The 21,389-nt window shown below is 38.7% G+C and overlaps 1 pseudogene; it reads right to left on the reverse strand.

Moving 5' to 3' along the window:
* Nucleotides 1–1,112: 1,112 nt before the first annotated feature.
* The window catches only part of LOC149246659 (pentatricopeptide repeat-containing protein At1g77405 pseudogene), a 39,643-nt pseudogene continuing 19,366 nt past the window's right edge, over nt 1,113–21,389 (reverse strand).

Consider the following 21,389-nt stretch of genomic DNA (forward strand, 5'->3'; position numbering starts at 1 on the left):
GTATTGTTTATCATGCACAAACTACATTTGGTTGGACTTGGGCTCGGAGGGCTAGCCAACCAGATGTAGTTTCGAGCATCAGTTGGGAATTGATACCAATTAATCTTTAAAGGGACCCATTTCATATGTTAATATTTATAAATAAAGATGATATGAAATGGGGGGTTGTTGTAGAGCACAACAGGAACCTGTGGAGGTTTCTTGGGCTAGGAATTACTCCCTAGTTGGTTGGGAGGTAAATCCAGTCGGTAGTCAAGAAGATCATCCCAGCCGAATCAGGAGCTCAGGGGCATCTCATCCAGGCTATCGAAACATATATTTCTCTATTTATAGATTACTCATGTAAGTGATTGAAACGTAATGCCCACTATTTAGTTGTAGGAAATAAATTTTAATGGAAAAATATTATCGATTAAATGTTTAGTTAGAAACAAATTATTTCCCATTTTATTGTATTTGAAATTAGAGAATTTAGTTATGTTAGAGGACCCTAGGATGGAATCCTCACACGTGGTATTAGAGCCAAGATTCAAAACCTGGACCCAAAACCCACTAAACCCAAATTTTTGCTATAAGAGCTTGTAACCCTCATAATTACTTGTAATCCTTATATATATATATATATATATATATATATATATATATATTAGATTGAATATGACATACAGAGGCCAAGCTATGTACAATGTTGTGATAGATATTGCAGAGGGAGCTGTTGGACTGGCAATATTTTATCGATGCTAGCTTGTTTCCACCCTCTTCCAAATAATTGGTTTTGTATCAGCAGGAAAGGAAATTAGCATATAGATGCTTGCTTGGGTTGCTTGATGTTCCCCTTGGTGAACATGTTATCACAAATTAATCTGGATTTGCTGCCCTTTCCATCTCCAATTACAACCTCCCACAGAGAGAAGTCAATAATGGATCGAGATCCAGTTGTCGTGCTTCTTTATGTCATAGTTGTCTAAATTTGTGCACCTATATGGGAAGAGGTGATATTTCGGGGATTCATGTATAGACCATGCCCTTCACTCTTTTACATGTATATCCCTAGCTTCAATTCCAAGCTCGATCTTCCTACATACCTCTGCTTCTGCTAGTAATCCATCTTTTCATGCTTTCCTAAGAGCATCAGTAACAAGCTTATATGTATAAGATCTTGGAATAGAGTCCTTAACAACCATTTCTATCAATACCTTACTACCTTCTTCCAACCAGTCCTCCTTCACATAATGCATGACCAATTGGTGTATAAGAACTGCAAGTGGGAGATATGTTATTCTCCTCCATCTTATTCAGCATCTCCATAGCTTTATCTACTTCATTCACAGTGCTATAATATCTGATGAAGGAATTATAAGTAACCTTGTTAGGAGCACAACCATCCTGATGGATCTGTCGGAAGATCTCCAGGGCCCTATCGATTTTGTAATTCTTACAAAGGCCATCAATCAAGCAATTGTAAGTAACAACGTCCGACATAAAACCATCGTAACACATCTCTTTAAACAACCAATTTGCTTCCTGTAATCTCTTATTAACCGCCTTCTGAATACTTGTATGCATACTGTGTTTGCAATAACATGTGATCAGAATAGTTTAGGTGAAAACATTCTGAGGGCATCTAGAGCCTGACATTTTCATCTGATAAACAGAAATCTCGCTTGAAATTCCCCACCTTACTCTCACTTTCCTCATTCCTTCCTATTTTTCACCTTGATCCACATGTCAAGATGTGGATACTCAAATGCAGTGGAAACGGTTTTACCTCAAATTCGCATCAAATTCAATCAAAACATCCAAAATATGACCACTCAAATGCATGGAACAACGGTTTTTATATTCAATGCACAAACCTATATCGAACATGCAAAATGTGAGTAACCCAATGCCTTAGAGAATACAGTTTTAACTTCAGTTCAGGGACCAGTTCAAACAAACCAGGTAATTAATTCGAGCAAGACCGCAATTTAATGATGCATGCTTGAACGCAGTTACAATGTGGTGACAGAGATGCTAATGATATTGTAGGTGATCGAATCTGGTTTGCAATGGGATTGTTTCATTCGATAAAAGCAAGCCATTGCCTCCTTCACTAGACCTTGTTCACCCAGGACTTTTATGACAAAGGTCACAGTTTTTGTTCTTACAAGACCACTTTCTTTTCTTGCCATTTCATGGAGGAACCTCCATAACATTTTCAGTAGGATTTCCCTTGCTAGAGTCCATGCCATCTCCTGGCAAGTAAGCTAAACATGCGCAAACCCATCTTGTTTTCCAGCCCATGAATAGAATCTCAATGCTTTACCCACACCCTGTTTAACTGAAAAAGGATTTCTAAGACCTCAGGATCCTCGTATAGATTGATCTTGCTGGGCCTCTTTCCAAAGGCATCTCTCTACAATGAGGAACCTTTGTTGGAATCCTTCTGCGTAATCTCTTTGAGAAACTTCTTTGAAGGGTTCTGAGTACTTCGCAGACAATATCATTGGTCAATGTTTTGAGGCCAACCCCATCAAAACCCACTTCTATATCATCTGTCTAAATAATAATTTCCACGATTTTGGCAACATTGCATGAAAAAAATAACGCATTCTGAAATGCGTCCATGCGAACATATTTGGGTAACATTTGGAGCTGTTGAATTTTCCAATTCTTGGCAAGTGGATATAGAAAATGTATGAAATGCAAAGAGAAGTAGTTGCATTTCTATGAACAAATTATGAGGGGATGTGTTTATATATTTGGATCATGGTAGGAGTGAACGATTCAATTTGAAAGAATACAGAGGTTGGGCGCGTGTTCTCAAAATCAAATGCCAGAACATTGTAACAGTTTACCTCGCCTTCAGAGTTTTCTCCTGCTATAATGCGTCATTTTCTGCGGAGACATTGTAGAAGCTGGTAAAACCTTCTAACATCATGCTCAATTCCCAACTGATGCTCGAAACTCTATGCCAACGAGATTTAAACTCAGGGTTTTGCAACTTTCCAACTTTCCTGTAGTAGTAGAAACCCTTTTGAAGGAAGTTGATACCATTAGTGAAGTTGAACTCCTTCTGGAGAGCATTGGCAAGAAGGAAGATGGTACGCTGCCATCTGGGATTGAGCTTTGTGCAGACAGAGGACTGGTTGTAGTTACCAGGCTGTTTGAAAGGTATGGATTTTTGAGGTCCGATATTTATGATTTGATTCAGAAACATAAACCTTTACTAAAATGCTCCGAGTCTGAACTGGAAAAGACCCTAAAAACCCTCGAGGTTTATGGTCTAAGCAGAGAGACCTTGCCACTCTTTTTTCATTCCCACCCCTCTATTTTGAATGTTGATTACTTGAATCAATGGCACCGATTCTGAACTGGAAAAGACCCTCAAAGCCCTTGAGGTTTATGGTCTAAGCAGAGAGACCTTGCCACTCGTTTTTCATTCCTACCCCTCTGTTTTGAACGTTGATTACTTGAATCAATGGCACCCTCTTTTTTTCTAGACTTCAGAAATACCCAAATAGAGAGGATATTATTGAGGCACTCTTAAATTATTGTGCAAAGTTCGGATTGGAACCTATTGGTCCACTAAACTATGAAGAAAATGTGAAATTTCTATTGGATCATAGAATTGGATCCTCTTACATAGGCAAATGCTTGGAGAAGTGTCCCTTGTTATTCTTCTTGAATAAACACACTAATTTAGAAACAAAGGTTAAGGTTTTAAGGGATACAGGAGTTAAGAATGGGATCATATATCTTGTTTTGAGGAAGTACCTGAATTTTGTCACTTATAGAACATAATCTTTGGCTTCAAAAATTGAGTATCTCAAGAGCATTAGTCTAACAAGAGAGGACATAGATCAAGTCTACTCCACATTTCCTGCATTATTGGCTCATAGCATCGAAGACAAGTTGAAACCATTGGTTAATGAGTTGGAGAGCTCAGGCTTCACTGGTCAGCATCTTGTAAAAACAATTATGCACAATCCTTATGTATTTTTTATGAAGGTGGGTGGGGAGCTGTCAAGGTGTGTTTCATTGTTGAATAACCTGAAATGTAGAAAACCCTTGCAAGACAAGATTTTGAGAGAGGGCATTATAACAGGAAGTAGACGAGTGAAAGCATGCCTTGAATATCTCATTAAACAAGGACTGTCACATAGGGAAGCCTTCAAGTTGTTAGAAAAGGAACCACGCATTATTATGTATGAATTGAAATCTATAAAAGAGAAGGTTAATTTTCTGATTAGTGACATGGGGTTCCCTGTTAGGAACCTAGTAGAAGTCCCTGATTATTTGGGTGTAAATTTTCATAAGCAGGTACTTCCTCGCTACAAGGTGATTGCCAATCTAAGATCCAAAGGTGCTTTTGGTGTGGAAGTTACATTGAAAAACTATGATGAAACTTACATGCAGACAATTTTATAATAAATATGTACGACCCTATCCAGACTGTGAAAATATTTTTGGAAATTATGTCAAGGAAGAAGAAAAACAAAAAAGGAAGATAGCCTTAAACATATTGTCTTTCAGCATATTGGATGACTGTAATATTCTTTCTTGTTGGTGTTTTTGCTTGATTGATTGTTGTGGTTATAACACTAATTGGGATCTGCACTGACAACATTATAATTCAAGGGCAGTGCCTTAGTTCTTGAGCCTTATCAACTAAAGCCTGATCAGGTTATAAGCTAGCATACACTTTTGATTACCCTGTGCCGATCATTATGAAAGGGACCTTTGTAGTCAAAAGCATATGGCATTCCTTGGAAGCCATGAAACACAGTTTGATATCGAAAAGTGACTTCCTACAGTGAGGGCCTTCTTTCAATGTCCATAGATGGTTGCTATTCAGTTTCAAGATGACAAACTGCTAGCTAATATAACACGGTTCTCACCCAAAAACATTGAAAAATAAATAAATAAAATGATGATCAAATATTTAGAGACTTTGTATGACAATTCAGACAAGAGATTGGATGAGACTTGTAATAATGAAGAAAGAGAGCTGACTTGCTACATGCCACATTGATTGGATTTTCCCTTATAGTGTGGAGATATTTTCAAGAAGGTTGAGATGGGCATGAAGATCACATTAGTTTGAAAACATGAAAAAAATTGTGAGGTAGTTTAAGGTTGGCCTTAGGAAAATAAATAATTTGAAAGGCGAGGCAGACATGCAATGAGTAGGAATGACGATGACTAGTCATCATAATGTATAATTAATTGAGCAGTTCATGATGTCATGACTATAGAGGAAGGGGTTGTATGCCATGATATATTGAACAACTATATATTATGGTAGAGGGGACCTCAATTAAGAAAGTGCATCCTTTGTCCTTGTCCTTGTCCTCATTAGATCAAGATAAGAACAGATAGTGCTTTGAAGTGGTAATAATGGATCATCTTATCTTGAGTGAATAACACAAACATAATTAACATGATGTCTTCTAGTGGAGGTAGCACAAACTTGATTCCTTCTGATCATGTACGAATGCAAATACATAGATGAAGGTTTGCACAACAAACATCTGGCAGTTTATGGAAGGGGGGCTATCAGATGCCAAGCTAGTGCAAATGTTCTCATGTTTGGCCTTCAAGGCCTCAACGTTGAAATGGTGAACGATGTGATACTAGCGGGAGCGAAATCAGTGACTTTGCATGACCAATCAAATGTTGAAAGGTAGGACTTGTCTGCCAATTTTCTATTTTACCGAACCTGATATTGGCAAAAACAAGGCAGTTGCTTGCTGTAATAAGTTGTAGAAATTAAATGTTGGTGTTGCAGTTTCAGTTTCTGCTAAATCTAAGATATGACATCAACACCTCTTTTTTTGCCAGGCAATTTCATTGATGCCTAATTTCCTAGGAAATGATGGAACTTCCAAGTGGTAATGGATTCAATATTCCATGCAATTACAGGGGATAGTGTTCAAAGACACAGGTGTCGAGAAAGCAATTGAATACAAACGATTTCTATCATAATCATAAACCATCAATTGCTCTAATCAAATCCAATGTTTGGGGACTGTTTGGCAGTATGTTTTGTGACTTTGGGACAGAGCTTAATGTGTTTGATGTGAATGCTGTGGAAGCACAGATGGGCATCATTTCTTCTGTTCTAACTACAATCCTACTCTTGTGTCATGTGTGGTTGATGATGGAAGGCTCCATTTCAAGGATGGCGATTTGTTGATTCTCTAAAGTTAAAGTTATGAATGAATTCAGTGATGGGAAGCCAAGAAAGGCAGAGACTGGAAGACCATATTCTTTCCACGTCCATGAAGATACCACTAACTTTTGGATGCTATGAGATGGGTGGCATAATCACTTAGGCAAAGAAATCCAAGCTCTTAAAGTTTCATGCACTGAAGGAAGCACTTGAAGGTCCTAGCGAACTTCTTCTCAATGATTCTCCATGTTTGACTGCCCTCCCCTTTTACACTTGGTTGTCTGAACCCCAGATAAATTTGTTCATAAATTTGGGTGTTCCATTTTGCAACTTAGGAAGATGCCAATATGTCATTGATGTGGCAAAGCTTTTAAAATGATAGCTCGTTGGTTAAGATGGATGTTAATGTTGTTGACTATAATGTATTCGAATATTTTTCAAGTGGTTTCAGTGGAGTGTTGTATCCCATGGCAGCTATATTTGGTGGAACCGTTGGGCAGGAGGTTGTAAAGAATGTCCTGGATCATCCCTAAATTTTTTTGACATTGTTATAGGGGATGTGTACCTCCCAACTTTCTGAAGACATCAAACAAGTAGAACAAAATATTATTTGAAGATAGGGTAGAGAAAAATGATCAAATTCTCCATTCCTTCCTGCAAAGGGAGGCATCTTTTCCAATACCCGGAATAGAGCCCAGGGCATCAGTGATGATGCAATCTCTTTCCTTATTGTGTGACCCAAAAACAAAGATTTATAGAAAAAAAGGGGGAAAGAAATTTGTACAAATGTCTACCATTATGCGCTAGAAGACTATGCAAGCATCTATTCTATTCCTATTCAATTTGAGAAATGTGTGAATTTACCACATTGATCTATAAGACCTTTTAGAATCAAAGAGAAAAATTGGACCAATTTCCTATTGTCTTGTACTACCACCCCACTTGCATAAAACTCATGATGTTTTTATGTATTTGTCCTATAACATTATGTTTTGAATGAATCCCACAAACTCGATTAGAGGGAATTATAGGTCTCAGATGTGGGAACCATAATGGTTAAGCCTTTATGCATACTATACCATAGGGTTCGATAGCTCAAGGATCACTTGGTGGACCAAGTTAAGATACAATGGGACAAGTATAACCCAAGATCTACTACCTGGGAGGATGCAAAGACTATATGTCGCAATTACCCCTCACTTTTGACCATTTATGATGTCCATCTTGACTTAGATAGCTACCTATGCTAAGGCTCTATTTTCAATTCCATGTTATTTATTTATGAACACTATGTAATATTGATGCATTTAGTTGGATAAGTGAAACTACTTACATAAATCATTAGATGGATTAGGTATTGATGATTGAAATGTTCGATGTATGACCTAATGTATGACTTACTTGGTTATGATTTATCTAGTGCATGACTTATTAGAGTTATTGTTGCTTCATGTATGGCTTAAGTGGATATGATTTATCTAATGAATGACTTAGTGAAATTATGATTTATCTAATGTAAGATTTATTTCCAGTATGAACTACAAAATTGATACGTGGATACTAGACTTAATAAGATGATGTTTAAGATCACGTATCTATATCTATTTTGTTGTTATATATATGCATGGATGAGAACTAACCCGCAGAATGGGAAGAACTATATGATAACCAAGATCTACTCTTCCATTGGGAAGGTAGAGACATCCAGTGAGGAAAGGTATGATGTACATTGTTATATTATATCTGGTATCTACTTGATATGCACTCTTATGCCATGAGTAAAATGTAAATGACAGGTGGTAAGACGACCTAACTGGATTATTCCATGACAAGTCCAACCAGTGCTGTATTATGGTCCATATTAGGGCGTTGACCCTAGTTGTGAGGAGGGGTGGAGGCATTTTCCACTTTGTAACCTCCAAACCTAGAATCGTGGGAGGGCAGTGGTGGACACGCTCCCCTAGATGTGTGATGACGATTTCCAGTTGCCTGCTGGGGAAGTTAGGTTGATATAGCTGACACTTCAGCCATATTGGTTTTATTAGTGGTTAGATTGGTATAGCCGATGCCACCGTATATAGCAGCAGAGGATGGATAGGGTGGGAATGGAAGTAGGTCAGGAAGGATAGGAGGATATAGATCAATTGGAGACTCTTGATGGGACGTGATGTCATTGTCTGACTTATCAAATTTTACTACTATAACTCTCTCTCTATTTTGATATGCCTTATTTCCAAACTGCTTCGAACTCCTTGTATCTTTTACACTCTAACTTCGGGACGAAGTTTTCTGAAGGAGGAGTGTATGTAATGCCTACTTAATCTTATCATGAAAATTTTACTAGGGTTTAAATCACCTTAAAATATTGACTTATAATTATCAAGAAATATTGGTACATACCTACATTGGTGAAACTGTAAATTTAGTACTGATATAAATTTTGTTATTATTCCCAATTTACCTCCCCAAATTTTTAAATTTTGAGAAGACATAGTCCTCTCCAATTAATTACCAATTATATATTCATCTCTCATCCCCAAAATGTCCTCTTAGATTTACTTGGGAGAAGACATGGTCCTCCCCAATTAATTATCTATATATATATTCACCTCTCATCTCCAAAATGTCCTCTTAGATTTACTTGGCAGAAGACATGGTTGTTGTAGGGAAAAGTATCTGATTCGGATGACCCTATCCCACTCTAAGGGTGATAGTACCTCAGCAACAACTGTAAATAAAACTACTTAAGGTTTACTTCTTTATGAAAGCAAGAGAGAATGAAGAAATGCACTAACCGTTGCCTTGCGCTTAATATTTGCTCCAATCTCTTCTCTTTGCTGCTTGCTCCTAGCTCTTTGCTCTTTTGCTGGCCCAACTACGATGAGATCCTGCAAAATAACAAAGGAGGAAACTACAAGAAGCATGCAATCATAACTGATTCAAGGATTAGCATAAATCAAATATACAATCATCACAATACATCATTGAAACAAGTGCATATAGAAGAACCTCAATAGCTTTTATTAATGGAAGAAGTAAAGTTCTGAGAAGGTTACAACCATTGAAGGCCCCAATCCAGCAACACCTCCCAGCAGAAAGAATTTCACCTCTTCACCTCCTTCAAGCAATCACCCAATAGTTCTATAGTGAAACCAATAGCATATCATTACTTTGCACAAAATTCCAGCCCCTTGAGCTCATAGGAGAGAGCTCAATATATAGATGAATTGAGAAAGGATGAGTCAGCTTGCAACTGATGTGTAGCTGCCTTGTGTCCTTTCTCTCTTCAGTTGATCTTCAGTTCTTGAGTCCACTTGGAGAACCTTGCTTCCACTTGGAGAAACAGAGCCTCTGACTCATCACAAGGCGAAATCCCTGATCCAAGTGTCATTTTTGGAAGATTCCAGAGCAATGACTCAGTGTGCCACTTGTCCCATCTCGCTCAGCGCAGGTGGCCTTTGTTCTACCTGCTTTGCAACGCAGGTACACCATGGAGGAGTTGAGTTTCAGCACAGAAGCCTAGTGGAGCACCTGCTTTGATTTCAGGATTGCTTGTTTTTGAGTGTTTTCAGGTGGAGAACTGATCTGAGAGCTGTTGGTTTGCTGACCTTGTTCCTCTAGGGGTAGGAACATCATGTTTAGGGACTTTGGATCCCTTGGATTATTGACAATTCATGCCTGATGCTGCAAGGCACAAAATTGTCTATAACAGATGCCCCCTAAAGTATGAGGTCGTTTATCGGGTGAAATGCTTTATTAGGAGGATCCGAAGTTCATTCAATCTGCTGAGAAGTGTCCTGTAATAAGATACAATACAATACATTATTTTTCATTCTTTTTCATGATCTAGCTGAGGCGGGCATTCCCATGCTCAGCTTTATAAATTCATTTTGGTACATAGCACAGACGATCGTCTGATGATAGACTGATAATTCTCTGCTGAAATTATCATCCTTTGAGAAGGATGATCATCTGCTGCAATGATGTACATATCAAATGTCTTTATATCCTGAATATATATCGCAGCCCGGATGGATGAAACTAGATCCGGGGTCTTCAATCTCTTCCGATCTTCACTCGATGTACAAGTCGATCCATGTGAGAATTTCTTGAAGTCGAACATGGAAAGACATCGCTTGATTACCGGTCAATGATGTAAACCGTTAACAAGCGCGAGAGGAATCACCGATAAGGATGATGACCCTCAAGGTACAGCAGTACAATTCACATGGTGGGAATAAAGGACTTGGCGTCGACCACCATGCAAAATCTTCTGGTCGAAGGTCATTGATGTATACCTGTCGCCGGAAGTGAGAAACTTGCCATTGAGGCATGCAAGCTTCAAAGTACTGAATGGGGTGTTCCTAGATCAACTCCTTGGATAATGAGCTGATGTCGACAAGGAGCGATCCGTCAAAGGAGGGCCTTAATGAATTCCACATCAGTGACACGGAACGGAGCTAGTGATTGTGATGAGGTGAAAAACAAACTGTGATGTATGATTTAGGGTGGCGGTCATGAAATGGATGAAGGACAATGTATGGCAGTGGATGGGACACGGTTGACTCTTTGCAGAACAACATCTCTTGAACATATAAAGACACTGATGTGATGGATTGGTAGCATTACCCCAAATGTGGATGGTGTGGCAAGGACCATGGTGATGAGACCGGTGAATGAAACAACCCAACCCGATGTGATACGGAGGACAAAGTGTCATGTTCAAGAGTGACTTGCTACCATTAAAGCTGTGAGGTTCTCCCAATTTTTCCCCAGTCATTGCTGACCAGTACCTCTTTATTTTTATCAAGCTTGAGGAGGATAACATATGCTTGTTCTATAACCTGCCCTTCGGGCAAGCCCATCGCTATGTTTTAACGAGCCTAGCGATAGGGAAACTCGTTCTCGTCTAAAGACAAGTTTGTCGCTATTTAATGAATTTAACGAGTCTAACGACAAGGATAACTCGGTCCTTTTCATTTTTAGAGAGTCTGAAAAGGTACATAAAGTCAACTCCAGAATTCCTTTTTCGTCATCTAATCCCTTAAGTCCGAAAAAGTATAAAACAATACAGAAGGGATGAATTTTCGATTGCTTTAACGAGCCGAACAAAACAAGCGCTCGATCTTTTTGTGCAATAATCCCTCAGGTCCAAAAAGATTAAAATCTAGAGGAGGGATAACTCTTCCGGTCGTTTAACGAGCTGGAAGGCCAAAACTCGGCAAACTTTTCATATTTTACGAGTCAGGAGAAAAGAGCTCAAAGAAGACTCGTCTTTTGAGGAACGAGTGATAAACAGGGATAGCAGCAGATTCCAGGTACAGGTTGGAATTTTCCAATCACGGCAGTGTCACAAGGATGGCTAAGTGAAATCACTCTTTGCAGCTGTTCCTCAAAAAGGGTAAACAAACATATGGAGATGAACGATTGGCCAAATGAACGGATGGAGGTGATGGCATATAAACACGACCAATGGCTTTTAATATGGCTGTCAAAGGTTACATTTACCAAGGTTATTTACCGGTTCATTTTTTCTGGGTGAGCTTGAACTCTAGGGGAAGATTGCTCACAACTTATGTTTATTTTTTAACGAGCATGAACTGTGTGCGAAAACTGCTCGGATCTTGCGTTTATTTTTTAACGAGCATGAACTGTGTGCTAAAACTGCTCGAATATACCAGTCATAATACAAGAAACGCCTCAGGTGAGATAGCTATTTTTTAAGGAGCTTTATCTCACGAAGCTATGCTCCTATTTGGCAAGTTTTGACTTTTGCCCCACATCCTTTCTTTATGCAAGCTGGAAACGGCTAATCCTACGAGTTTAACGGGTTAGACCTACAGGTTTAAAGGGAGGACCTAAAAATTTAAAAAAATAAATAGTCGTCCCGTGCTTGCACTCCAAAAGGTTTGCATGCCCCCAGGTATAAAGTACAATTTCAAGGTTACCCCTACTTCTTTCCGCCAAAACTTTCGTTCTACCGAGAGAGGCCTACCTCTTTCTGGTTACCCGAAGAATGGTTTTATCCGCTGCCGCAAATGAAACTCTTTCTTCGGCGATATCTATCATTAGGTTACACAAGGATGGTTACAATTTGTTGCAGCAATAGAAACTCATTCTTTGGAGGCTGCCCCTACTTATCCTTTAAAACATTTGTTTTAATGGGTGAGGCTTGCCTTTTATCCAAAGACGGTTACTACTTACTGCCACAAACGGATCCCCTTCCTTGGCAGAGCCTACTTATTTAGATAAAGATGAATGACCTTTGTCAAACAAGTAACCTTGACAAAAGAATCTTATTCTAGAACAACCCCTCTTCCATGCCGGACGGGGTACGGACTAGTCATCTTCCTCCGCGGAAATTGACTTTATACCCAAGGTTTCCTCTGCCCAAGGCAGGCCAGGGTGCATGCCCCCTGGGTCCCAGTTATATCTTTCCGAATCACTCGCACTCATCGGGAAGTAGAACCGGGGGTGGAGGCATTTCTTGAGTGAATAAGCCATTCAGGGATGGTATTTGACTATTTGCGATGCGAGATCCCGGAAATGAAAGTTGGTCTACGAGCTTGACCATCTTTCCTTCGTGTGGAAAACACATTACTCTAAAGAGTGAGGAGACTATAGCTCCCATGCAATATATATAGTCCCGTCCAAGGAGTAGGTTATAATCCAAGGGTCCTTGGACGACCATGACGTTCATATGAACTGTCTTCTTCCTCAATGTAATGGGAACATTGGGGAGGATCCCTAAAGGGCGACTGGTTCCTTTATCAAAACCTGATAGATTTCTCATCTCAGGTAAAAGCGCCGGGGAACCCAGTGCTTTCCAAGCAATAGAGGAAAGGATACTCACAGATGCCCCTTCATCAATGATAGTTCCAGCCATTACCATTCTATAGATTTGGACGATGATTCTGAATGGGATACTGGCTGGTAACCGGGGTCTGCCTAGTTGATTCCAATCAAAGGACACAACCAGGTTGCTTGGTGGTGGGACCGAATACACGGCCGGATACGACCCTGACGATGTTCCTTCCTGCGATAAAGGAATGGGCGCGTTGCCCTGATGCTCATCAGAGTCTGTGTTGATGAAAAGAATCTGGATGGTGTCATCCTTATTCTCTTCAGTGAGGGTGTCATTCGAAGATGAATCTTCAATGACGGTGTCATTTGAGGATGAAACCTCTGAAAGAAGAACCGGGTCAACTGCCGTTTCGACCTTTAGACTTTCGTCTGGTCTGGATTCAGTAGGTTCATTCTCAATGACCGACACTTCAGCTGACCACTTGATCGGGCCAGCTGGATTTTCAACTATCGAGGGACTTGGCACGAGTTTTTGGTATCCAGGAGGAAGTCGTAACGGTGAAACCGGACGATCTTCCAAAACTCTCTTCGCCTCATCTAAGAATGGACAATGGTGGATGGCGTGATCGCCTTCACACAGTCTGCAGGGTGATCTTGGTCTCCCTCTTTGTCTTTCACTCTCGCTAGTTGACGGAATGCAATCAACATGTCTATCAGAGGTTGATGCTACCGGATTGTGCAACCTGGGGGACCAGTCCCTTAGTATCCGGGGAATACAAGGACAATCACGGTGGAAGTGGGTCCCTTTGCAAATGACACATGGCGATTTAGGCCCGGTCGGTGCAGTGTGTGGATTTTTGTCAGATGTCTTTTGCTTGCCCCCAGTCGCCTTCGCCATAGGCCCCTTCTGCTTCTTTTCTCTCTTCTTCTTTTCCTTCTTCTCCATGGGAGGCTGACTTTTGCCGGCTCTACCTTGCGAAGATGAAGGATCAGAGGAAGAATTGTAAGAAGTGGAAGGCTGGTGGGTAGCTCTAGACTGGTCTGACTGTTGATTCGACTGCTCAGGATTTGTGGTGGTCTGAACTACATTAGTTGAAAAGAGCCATACAGGTAGGCCAATTGTCAATCTTGGAAGTGACAATGTGGCCATATGGGGCGCACCAACATCTCCCCAAGAGGAGAAGGGACTGGGACTTCCGCCAAGGTGACTTCATTGGTTGGTGGGCTCCATACTTTTCAACTGAAAGATCAACGCAGGAATAATAGGTGATTATGTTCCGTTTAAAATAAATTTTATTAACGACGCTTTAGACACAACTTTGCTTTTTCATGTTTTAAGAGTCGAGAAAAAGCTAAAGATGACTCTAGTCTCCTTCGATGTTTTAACGAGCCCGAAGTGACAAATGCTCGGATGGACTTTTTCAGTTATAGAGTTTGAAAAAGGCCAAAAGAAACTACTCTGGAGTTCTAGGCAGAGGGTGTGCCAAACTTTTCGCGAAACCACAGAATACGTTTTACGGTACGGGTGGTCGATCTTCGTGAATGCTGTGTTCACTGCATCGCGATCAGTAGGGCGGCCGACACGGCTTCCTATGGATAAAGGCTTTGTTCCTATAGGGGTCTCCCAATATATACGCGACGGTACGTGGGAGCACAAGTCCGTATTAGTGCCACCGACTCTCAGGAGGAATCACCCACCTTCGTAGAGATCGACAGTCACTACGTTTAACGACGCCGGAACACGTCTCTACCTAGACCTCTATGTGTTTGCGTTATGTTTCAAAGCGTTGTTAAGTAAATTGGATTTATTTTAATGTTGATCTTGCTTAGCAGTTTGCCTTTAAGGATCACCACGAGATGTATGTAACAAATTCCTGAATGCAGTCTAAGATGAGAAGCAAACTTTTCAATCTTTCAACTTTGAAAATATTAACTACTGAGGAGAAGAAAGGCAAATCTTTTCACACAGATCATAGAGCACACACTAATGCAAAATTTCCTAAATCAGCATGCAAACAGTCAAATGCAAAATGCACAATGCATGTATTTTCTTTTCCCTTTCTTAATGTTGATTTATTACAAAAAGAAAGTTGTTATATAACTTTGATTTCGATTTAAAGCGAAAACAAACAAGCTTGTCCAAAATCAAAAGACACCTTAAGATTTACTTGTTTAATCACTGGAAATACATGAAATCAAACCATAATGACGAAAGTAAAAAGACTCATCAGCTATGGACAGCAAACAAGCTAACTCTTTAGACCAACAAAATGCCTAACACAGGTTCAGATCTAAGAGGCCAAAGCAAGACTAGTTCACTTTCGTTATGGGAAATTGTAAATGATGTAAGAAATACAAAAGAACAAGTACAATTTCGTTATATAACAGAGGCGGAATGATGGCAAGTAAGGTTGGTTTCAGAACAGGTACAAGACTGGTAACTGGCTGCAAAATCTATAGTGAAAACAAGCAAGAAAAAGGGAGGAAACCCCAAATGCACAAGGCAAAATTGGGCCAACGCAGGTGCTGCACAGCCAGTCTGGCTCTCAGCGCAGGTAGCCCCTTCGGGACCTGCGTTGCAAAGCAGGTAGCCTGTGTACTACCTGCTTTGGAAAACGAAAGTTGCGTTTTCTCAGTTTCCGGGTCACAATTTTCTCAAAAATTCACAGTTTTTGCTCAAATCAGAAGCTATCAGTCAAGCACACACTAAGGGATGACAAGGAAGATGAAAAGCTATCACTAAGAGCTTACAAGGATCCTTGTAGATCAGCTCTTCAAATCATGAACATGCTCAGACATGAGCTAGAGTAGCTGCCCTCTACTTCGCTTTTGATATAGTCAAAAGCTTTTCGATTTGGTACTCTTTTGTTCAGGAAATGAATAGCAAAATACTACAAACAATCAAACAGATACGATCCCCAGCGGAGTCGCCAGTTTTTTGTAGGGAAAAGTATCCGATTCGGATGACCCTATCCCACTCTAAGGGTGATAGTACCTCAGCAACAACTGTAAATAAAACTACTTAAGGTTTACTTCTTTATGAAAGCAAGAGAGAATGAAGAAATGCACTAACCGTTGCCTTGCGCTTAATATTTGCTCCAATCTCTTCTCTTTGCTGCTTGCTCCTAGCTCTTTGCTCTTTTGCTGGCCCAGCTACGATGAGATCCTGCAAAATAACAAAGGAGGAAACTACAAGAAGCATGCAATCATAACTGATTCAAGGATTAGCATAAATCAAATATACAATCATCACAATACATCATTGAAACAAGTGCATATAGAAGAACCTCAATAGCTTTTATTAATGGAAGAAGTAAAGTTCTGAGAAGGTTACAACCATTGAAGGCCCCAATCCAGCAACACCTCCCAGCAGAAAGAATTTCTCCTCTTCACCTCCTTCAAGCAATCACCCAATAGTTCTATAGTGAAACCAACAGCATATCATTACTTTGCACAAAATTCCAGCCCCTTGAGCTCATAGGAGAGAGCTCAATATATAGATGAATTGAGAAAGGATGAGTTAGCTTGCAACTGATGTGTAGCTGCCTTGTGTCCTTTCTCTCTTCAGTTGATCTTCAGTTCTTGAGTCCACTTGGAGAACCTTGCTTCCACTTGGAGAAACAGAGCCTCTGACTCATCACAAGGCGAAATCCCTGATCCAAGTGTCATTTTTGGAAGATTCCAGAGCAATGACTCAGTGTGCCACTTGTCCCATCTCGCTCAGCGCAGGTGGCCTTTGTTCTACCTGCTTTGCAACGCAGGTACACCATGGAGGAGTTGAGTTTCAACGCAGAAGCCTAGTGGAGCACCTGCTTTGATTTCAGGATTGCTTGTTTTTGAGTGTTTTCAGGTGGATAACTGATCTGAGAGCTGTTGGTTTGCTGACCTTGTTCCTCTAGGGGTAGGAACATCATGTTTAGGGACTTTGGATCCCTTGGATTATTGACAATTCATGCCTGATGCTGCAAGGCACAAAATTGTCTATAACATGGTCCTCTCCAATTAATTACCAATTTATATATTCATCTCTCATCTCCAAAATGTCCTCTCATATTTACTTGGGAGAAGACATGGTCCTCTCCAATTAATAACCAATTTATATATTCATCTCTCATCCCCAAAATATTTACTTGGGAGAAGACATGGTCCTCTCCAATTATTTGCCCAATTTTATATTCATATCACATCCCCAAATGTCCTCTCATGTTTAATTGGGAGAAGAGAAGTCAAATGTAAGGATGAGGGAGTAGTTATGACATTAATGAGAAGTGGTTGAGGTGGAGAGGAGAAGGGGGAGCATAAAAGGGGAAGGATGAGGGAAGGAGGGGGGATCCTTGGCTTGATTTTGGTATTGGTTTGGTTGTGGTTTTGGAGGATTTGTTTTGAGAGTAAGGTGGGGAAGAGAGAAGGGAGAGAAGGAGAGTATTGTTTATCTTGGACAAACTACATCTGGTTGGACTGGGGCTCGAAGGGCTAGGGAACCTATGGAGGTTTCTGATGCTAGGAATTACTTCCTAGTTGGCTGGGAGGTAAATCTAGTCGGTAGTCAAGAAGAGCATCCCAGCCGAATCAGGAGTTCAGGGGAATCTTATCCAGGCTATCGGAATAGGTATTCCTCTATTTATAGATTACTCATGTAAGTGATTGAAATGAAATGCCCACTATTTAATTGTGGGAAATAAATTTTAATCGAAAAATATCATCGATTGAATGTTTAGTTAGAAATGAATTATTTCCTATTTTATTGTATTTGAAATAAGAGAATTTAGTTCTGTTAGAGGACCCTAGGATGGAATCCTCACACAAAATCCCTTGTAGATTGATGTAGTTTCAAGAGTCTAGAAGGTCCAACTTTTGAAACATCTATTCTTCTCTTCATCTAACTCACTATCTTCTTCTTTCTTATTGCACCTTTTCAAATTGCAACTTTTTCGCAGATTTATCATAATGGGTATATTGCATAGTTAAATATTGGTATTAAAATAGGACAAACTCTTTAGTAGCCATTTCCTCAACAAAATTTTGGGCTTCAACCATTCAGGTCATCACCCATTCTGGAAATGTAGTGTTGTTTACTTCCATTTCAATGTGTCCTTTTGCATCTTGTGACCTTTTTTTACTTGAGATTTTAATTTTAAATGTTGAAACCACATGTGGATTTTCAAGGGAAGCATGAGGGGGTGGCTTTTCTCCATCATTGTCACTAGATTTTTTGTCATTGTAATGTCCTCTTATAGAAATTATTTTTTTCTCCTCTTTTCAATAGAGGAAATTCAATTAGTTTGTGGTGCTTGAGTGGCATGAGAGCTTGAGGGCAGTTTCCCTCTTTTCTTTGTCCTTTCTTCGGTATTTGTACTTGCTTATGTTGTAACATTGTCAATGAAGGTAGGTTTTTTAGAAGTTCCAAATTAATTCTTTCCATTTTCTTTTGAGATGCCAAGTGATAAGAAATTTTCATATCTAATGGATGCCAAGTGATAAGAAAAGGTGCCTTTTGGGTTAAAACCTTGGATAAATTTAAATTCAATCAAATTAAAGGGTTTTAATAATTCAATAAATTCTACAAAATGGGAAATATTTCTTACTATAAACCCTCCTATGACAAAAGGGAGTGTAATAAATTATCTTCCTTTTTTAATCAAATATAATTGTCCAATAATGTTACTCTCAACGTACTTCAACAACAAAGTATCTATCGAGAACAAACTTAGGGAGAAGTAAGGGATTTCTTTTTTATTTATATATACTAATGAGAGTATTATCCTCTCAATCCTCATATATCCCTTTCCCTATTAGAAACTTCAATGATTCATTGGAAATGATTTTGTGCTCATACCCTGTTAGCACATGTTGAACTCATAGAGGAAATAATCCTAGACCCGATATAAACGAAATGGAGCCTTGTGCTTCCACAACATAGGAGACTAGAATTGAGTTGGCTCTGTATCTAAGTTCATGTTATTTTTGCAGGGTAATCTGTGGAATAAGTTGCATGAGACTTAGCCATCACTAGGTAGGCCATTATATAGAATTTTTGGGGTTTTTGGAAGTTGATTAGGTGATACGAAATCTTGTTGGAAATGACTTCCCCACAATCAAACATGGTGTATCTTTTAAAAGAAAAATACAAAACATACAATACTAAACTTAGTAACCATTAAACTCAACTCGCACCCCATAACTCAAGAAAATAACCAAGAAATATATTTATATGGCTTAGAAAAAATAGATATGTATATGGGAGAAATACTCGATGGGGTGAGTGTAGAGGGAAATACAAACTCTTGAAGAATACTCATTTTTCCACCTTGTGAATGTAGGAAAGAATTAACTTAGGCGAGTCTAAGCTTCTTATTAGGCTTAGTAGCTTTAGAATTCTCCTTAAAATATTTGGAATAAGAAGCATTGGATTTTTCTCTGAATTGAGCTTGATAACTCTAGTCTTTGAGTCAAATTATTTTTCACACTAGTGCATTATCTCTTTTAAGTTAGAGATTTTTGGGATGCATGGAACATTCAACAACCCTGTGTTCCAAATTCTATTTATTTGTCTTTCTTTTAGAGCCAACTTTAGGTACCATTGGTATGTAGTGGACCAGTGGAAACGTTTTCCTTATCTAGTTAATGAGTTGGTTGTTTCTCCACAAATTGACTCCTTCCTTATTTTATTCACCATATTTCTCATTTGTTTAATGTATTTGGAGATGCTTGATGGATCAATTATGCCTTAGTGGGAATCTTAGCTATTAAATCCTCGAGTTATGGTAGTATTTAATAGGATATCACCTTTTCACATACCACCTTCATCGAGATATGTGAGAGTGATTATGAAAGTTAATAACTTATTACTAGTCTTAAAAAGATGGTACAAGAAAACATCCATGTAACTCAATGTCAAGGTGACCAGTTAAGTAATATCCATAGTGCAAGGGTAGGACATGACACAAAGCTAATTCACATAACACGATATTAAGGTGCAGGTGGATATGATTTATGTAATATAATATCAAGCACCCTTTTACATCTCAAGGATTATAATTCCTTAAATGAGATTTAAATTAACCTCTAAAGGATCAAATGATTGATTTTCACTATGGAACAAAAGTAGAAAGGTAAGTTTATGGCATGTTGTGCAAAAACATGAAAGTGTAGAAAATTGTTTGTGCAAAGGATTTAATTTGTAGGAATAATGGATATGTGAAAGGACAATATGTGTTGAATAATGGTTGATGAATCATTTCACACACAAAGAAAAATAACTACGTATAAAACATACAAAAAACTATAGTGCAGGTGCAGAATTGTGCGAAGTGCAGAGAGGTGAAGTACCTCTGCACATTTCACTTGAAAAATGACTAAGTCAAGAAAAATTGGGGATGAGAAAAATAGAGTGGGAGTGAAAAAATGAATCAATAAATGGGAACTAGAAACAACTTCCATGTCATTCCTCTATGTTGAATAATCAACATAATCAATATCATAGTTAAAAATCATCATCTTCAATAGGGTCCCTAAAGTTGCATATGAACTCCACTTACAACTTTAGGAAAGATGTAACAGAACCTAAAGGAATCTATAAAATACATACAAAGGTAACCAAGGGGGTAATAAATGTAATTTCTCCACAATAATTGTATAGGTTCATTATATAATTAAAATGAAAAAATATATTAATAAGGGGTAGTTGGCATAAGACCCCTAGGAATATTCATGAGAAAGTCTAAATATATATGAGTATCATTATATTGGATGTGTGTTGTATTGTATTATCTTGTAGTAAGCATGGCTCAGGGAGTGATTCCTTCCATAAGAAGTATGTGACGGTGTTACCCTACCTTAAGGATCATTCTCTCTATATTAATATTGTGTTGTTCATGGTGAATATCTTAATATCTTTGATATTCAAGAATTGATTGAAGTTTTATGGTAGATTATCTCTTATATCTTTGAAGTTTTACTACAAATGGTATTAGTACTCTTTCTTGGGCATGAAGCGGGATAATTTTGGGGCACAAAGTTGGAGGTTTTTTGTTCCCTATTGATTTTTTACGTAGGACACAGAGTACATAATGATTTAGGTCAATTTTTGGAATTTTCTATATAGAATTTAGACAAACCAATGTGAGATCTAAATTATTCTTGAAAAAATTCTCAATTAAAAAAAAAAATCCAAAATGGAGTTTAAGAAGTCAAGATATTACTGATTGAAAAAACAATAATATTTTTAGGGTTTTCAATGATGGTTGGGAATTTTGTACATTGGATATCTTTTGATATGGTGCACATATTTTTGTCAAACTAGTATCTATATATCCAAAAAAGTCATTAAATTTCATAATTAGGGTCATAAGTGCCAATCAAATAAATATAACCAAAGTTATGATTATTTTTACATATTTTGATTAAAACCCCACTACATAAAGGAGCT

This window comes from Pinus tabuliformis, chromosome 7 (assembly GCF_031772625.1).
Source record: "Pinus tabuliformis cultivar Carrire ecotype Pingquan chromosome 7, CPIR1, whole genome shotgun sequence".
NCBI classification, from domain to species: domain Eukaryota; kingdom Viridiplantae; phylum Streptophyta; class Pinopsida; order Pinales; family Pinaceae; genus Pinus; species Pinus tabuliformis.